Source organism: Elephantulus edwardii, unplaced genomic scaffold, assembly GCF_000299155.1.
Source record: "Elephantulus edwardii isolate Elephantulus edwardi_28Jun2011 unplaced genomic scaffold, EleEdw1.0 scaffold00125, whole genome shotgun sequence".
NCBI classification, from domain to species: Eukaryota; Metazoa; Chordata; class Mammalia; order Macroscelidea; family Macroscelididae; genus Elephantulus; species Elephantulus edwardii.
This window is the reverse complement of record NW_006399875.1, coordinates 9,266,582-9,272,237: the sequence shown is the minus strand read 5'-3', so window position 1 is coordinate 9,272,237 and position 5,656 is coordinate 9,266,582. Positions and strand designations below refer to the sequence as shown.

At 40.2% G+C, this 5,656-nt stretch overlaps 1 pseudogene; it reads left to right on the top strand.

The window, feature by feature from the left end:
- Positions 1-1,641: 1,641 nt before the first annotated feature.
- Positions 1,642-4,078, top strand: LOC102850198 (annotated as a pseudogene).
- The last annotated feature ends 1,578 nt before the right edge of the window (positions 4,079-5,656 follow it).

The following is a 5,656-nucleotide window of genomic DNA, read 5'->3' as shown; positions in this document are numbered from 1 at the left end:
GGAGAGGGACATCATGCTTGGGAGGGTGGAGGGACATCGCAGGAGGGGAAGACTCTCTATGAGGTGGATTGATTCAGTGACTGGGGTAATTGGGATGGGTGTATTGGAGACAGTGAGAATGGCACAGGGCAGAGCAGGGTTTAGGGCTGTTGTACATAGGGTCACTATGAATCGCAAGTGACTCAGTGGCACATAACAACAACAGCAGCAACACCTTCAATATGCGTTACAGCTAAGCATCAATTTATAGTGTCGCACAATTTAATGGATAGGGGGTAGGGACGGAAATGGGAATGATCTGGTGTAAAAAGCAATGTATACAAACTCAGCAAATAAACCAGTATAAAAGAGGAAAAAAATAAGGAAATTTAGGTGATTAAAAAAAGAAGAGCACTGAGTCAAGAAGCAACATTTTGATAGAAGAGGGAAAAAATTGAAGTTGTCTACGATGTCATTCTACTTGGATCCACAATCAACATTCACGGTAACAGCAGTCAAGAAATCCATTGGTGTGCTGCATTGGAAGATACTCTCAAAAACATTTCCCAAGTACTAAAGAATAATAATGTCAGTTTAAAGGCTAAGTTGTACCTGATCCAAGTAATGGTCTTTTTAATTTCTTCCTAAGCATCTGAAATTTATGCACTGCATAAGGAACATGAAGGAATTGATGCCTTTGGATTATGGTTTTGGTGAAGTGTTGAATAGCTCATAGACTGCAAAAAAAGCAAATCGTTTTATCAGAAGTCCACTCAAGGTACTTCTTAGAGGCAAGGATAGTGACACTTTCTGTCACAAATTTGAGCATGTTTGGAAGGACTAGTTCTTGGAAAAAAGATATTATGCTAGAAAGTGTGGAGGATCAGCAAAAAGAAGAACCTCAGTAAAACAGGTTGACACAGTGACTGCAACAATGAACTCAAGCTACATAGTACATTGATGAATATGTTTACAGCACATGTAAATACGTAAGTAGACATACCTTCTGTCACACTTAGAAATATGCATGGGTGTAATCCCTGGAATTCATCTTCTGAATCCTATTCAGTTTCTCTGTTTATCTATGTAAAATAGTAAGTCCTCGATACAATGAAGAAAAATATGAAGGGGGCTAGGAAATCCCAATACAGGATAGACTGGCACAGGATAGAGCAGGGTTTAGGGCTGTTGTACGTATGGTGGCAATGATTCTCAGGTGACTTGATGACACATAATAACAACAACAACAACCTAACAAATTACCACCAGTTTGGTGGTTTTTAAAATCCCATATGTAGCGTTGGTTGAAGTCAGAGGAACAAGGTGGCAGTGTAACAGGGTTCTTCAGAGCAGAGCAAGAATGGCTGAGAAAGTGAAACAGCAGTAGCCACAGCTGCTCAGAAGCCTGCGGGCCAGTCTAGTACCTGCGAGGGCCCCTCCTAAGCTGCGGCCTGGAGCAAAGAAGCCTGCCTGAGTGGTGGTGATCAGGCGCCCCTAGGCCCACTGCGTGCCCTGTGAGGCCAGTAAAGGGCTTCCATGTTGATTTTCTTCATTTCACCCACCCTCCTCCACAGCCTTGCTCCGTAGACCAGCCCCAGAGGCCTTGTCCACCCTTAGCAGATGTTGGGGCTCAGCCCCAGGCCTCTATCTTCGTTTCTCAGCATGGTGAGTGGCAGCAGCTCCCAGGCAGAATTAATTGTCGAAGAGAAACAGAAACAAGTCATCAAAATCAGGTCTAGGGCACTTATCCAACTATCAACATCACCAACTGGAGGAAGTGGCCATGAAGGCCCGTCATCCCCAGTGCCTCATTTGCAGCATGAGAGCAAACTATATGACTCTTCAAGGTGAGGTTGTCATCCCCCACGTATAGTCGAATGGTCAAGAAAATAATTACAATGTACTAGGTCTTGGATCTCCTCAGACTCACTCTTGAAGACCTTCCCATTTCTGTTCAAGGAGGTTCAAAACAAAAATTATCCTTATGTTAGCTGACCAGATAATCAGTAGACTTGAATATGTGCATCCAAAGAATTTATACAGAGACATTATACCAGCTAGCTTCCAAATGGGTATTGGGTGTCACTGGAGTAAGTGGTTCTTTATTGATTTTGATTTGGTTAAAAAGGAGACAACAGGACATGGCAACACTACCATACATACATAAAAATCTTCCTGGCACTGCCCTATGTGCTAGCATCAGTGCACATCTTGGTGGTGAGCTGAGTCGCAGAAACAACATGGAACCATTACAATATGTTCTGATGTATTTTCATAGAATCAGCCTCCCTAACCAGGACTAACGGGTGCAACAAAGAAACAAAACTATGAAAAGATCAATGAAAAAAGAAGATGTTAGAACACAATATTATAAAATTAAGAATCAACAATAGATGCCCCATGGAAGAAAAGTATATAGTGACTGAAAAATTCAGTTCTTTAAAAAGATAGGTAATAGAAGAAATTTCTAAAATTATATTGGAAATGTCTTAAATAAAATGAGAATGAAAGCACAATAGAATTGTTGGGAGTCAATGAAAGCAGTGCTCAGAGGATAATTTATAGCCAAAAAAAATCATACATTAAAAAAAAGGCAAAAATTAAGTCCATCCAACTATAGACAATTGTGTGTTGGCAAAGAGGTGAAACCTATTAAATGCAGAAAACACAGCCCAGCAAATAATGCTACCCAAACTGTACATTTATTTGTAGAAAATTGAAATAAGATTCATAGCTCAATATTCTAGTATTTTAAAATTTATACTGCTATGAGAACTAAAATATGGTCTTCTGTGGAGAATGTTTCATTAACATCTGAGAAAAAAGTATTATTGTACTCAGATTTTTGCTTTTGATATATGTCTATGAGAGAAAACTCTTTAATGGTATTGCTAAATATTGTGTTTTTGTTGAATTTCTATTTAAATGTTCTTCACTCAAAGTTTGACTTAAAGCATCTTGATGGTAGTCCTGTCGGTCACATAAGGGAAGTTTTCAGGGTCATGTTTTATGTGAATTACTGCTCTTTTCTCCCCAAGAGCAGGTGTCCTTGAGCCCTTGCCCAAGGGTGGAGGTCTGCTCAGAGATGTGGCTTCAAGGGAATATTTCTTAAATGACACAGCAATCTTTTGTCTATTTACTAAACTGAACAGCTTGATGTTGCTGTGATGCTGCACATTGTTCCATAGTCTTGTCTAATACCATAATGGGTATTAGATCCAATATTTGGATGAGCTTCCAGACTGATTTATGCTGGGAAGCAGGAGTGGCATCTACTTCCTAAACCTAACGCTTCTGGAAACTCTACAAACTCTCTAAACTGTAGAAATATTCAGAAATTATGTTAGCTCTAGAACAGAGTTCAGGTCTTCGGGGTAAAACTTACTCTCAGTCATAGTCAACTTGACAACACTTAATCACTGATAAATGAGACTAATGCTGTTATATCTGGATAAACACTCTTCCACTTTGTACATTACTCTTTGTCAATGTGCTGTATGAAGTAACCTGGGTTTGCTGTGACGCTGAGCCTTGTGCCTCTGGTATCAAATACCAGAATGGCTTCCCAATGTGGACAGTGTTTGGTGGAGATCCCAGTTATTGTAAAACAGGTTTGGAAGCAAGAGTGGCATCCACTTCCTAAACCACATGCCTCTGGAAAGTCTATGAACTTGGAGAAATGATGACAGTTATGGAAAGGCATTAGGTCTTTTGTTCATAGAGTTGCTATGAGTTGCACTAAACTCGACTGCAATCAACACCACCACTGTCCTGTTTAAAGAAAAAAGAATAATAAGATGTTCACTCCTGTTGAAGTTTTATGTAAAGGCTTTTCAGCTGAATTTGCCATGTACATGTATTACCATGATGGGCTGCTCTGCTCTTTGAGGAAGCTTCAGATCATATATGCCTAAGGCATCGACTCTGCATTCTTTCCAGGTCTCTGAACCTTCAGTATGACTGACTACACATTTGACTGGACAATGGTAAAGCAGGATGCAGCACTGCAGTGGGCGGGGTCCGCAGGCCCAACCCCCCTCCCCCCCAAGGCAAGCAAACTAACAAAACCCAGAGTAACAGGAAAGGCTGCTCAGCATAAAAGGAAGGACAAAAGAAGCAAAGCCGATGATGGGAGCAGCATTTGTTTCTTTCTAAATCCAGACATTTGGGTTCACATGTACACTAGCCACTGATTGTGCACAACCATTTGTTTGGTAGAAAGACGTAATTTCATTATAAACAGGCTCAAGGCAGACACAGCGATGCTGTACCCTGAGTTGTTGTTTTAATAATTGTGAATATTAACTGAAATAGTGAAACATGGTGTCCAATTTTCTACGATATTTTTTTTCAAGTGGAAAACTTAACTAAATGGTCGACAAAAATTGGTGGAGAAATTGTGCATATGCTATTTTTTTTTTTTGTTGTTGTTGTTAAACCTTTTAATTTTGAATGATACTGCTTTGGAATGTCATTTCAGAAGAATGTTATGAACAGTCTTCAGCTATCGTTGTGATGGTTGTAAATGCTCACAATTGTGCATTCTTAGGATTTTTCCATCTCTGGGGCTTGCAAGTTGTTCACTTAAAACATTCTCAAAATGGTTAGCTACTTGTTTGCAAGTCAGCTGATAGGATAGTAACCAAAGTTTCCATGTTGGAGTGTATGAAAGCCTTCCCTGCTAACCAGTGCTGGAATAACTACACGTGTCAAATGCGTCAATGGTTGGCTACCCAATGCGGACAGAGAGTGGGGTGGAGCTCCCCGATTAAAACAAGCGTGGAAAGAGGAGTGGCGTGCACTCCCATAATAGCTTGCCTCTGGAAACCCTATGAACCTGGAGAGAGGATGAAAGGCACCCAAGCGTTGAGGACTCTCCTTCATAGGGTCACTGTGAGTCGCCCGCGACTCGAGGGCACTTAACAACAACAAGAAAGATTACAGAAACTTAGTGACTACTAGATTGTCCTTAGGACTCTGCAGTAACTCTCTAATGTTCTTGGTACTAAAGGGGAAAAAAAAACCAACCTATATTTGTCACTGAAAATTAGTTGCCATCTTAACTAGTCACGTATGCATGTTGCTTAGATAAATGTAATCACTGTAAACGTCTATATGACCTGGGATTTTGGTTTTATTTTGAAGTGGGAGCTTTTTCGTTTACAAAGATTGAGATGATGGTGCAGAACTGACTGATGTTTCCTCCCATTTTTCAGAGTGTTTTTATGGCTCAGAACTGACTCGCCTTACAGCAACAACATAGCACAGGAGATTAGATACCTGAATTCTTTTTCACTGGACTTAACCCAGGTTTCAGAAAGTTTGTTTCTTCAAGAATCTCTAAAGCACAACTTGTATACTTTTATACCTTTGGGTTTCCCATAGTCCTTGTCTCCTGATCATACCACTCAAATAGCAGATTCTGTATTAACACTGCCTTCTCCTTCTCTGTAGTCAAGCCTCTCTCAGCAGCCTCCTCTCACACTTCTGATTACAAATAGGGCCCATTTCTTATGTCAGTGTACTTAATGTCTCCATGCCAACATCCCTATTAATCATATCTGGAAAAGTTCTTCTGTCATAGAAATTAATATTCACAAGTTCCAGGAATTAGCACATGGAATCCTTTGGGGCTATTATTCAATTGACCACAAGCATGCTGAAATTATTCTTGATG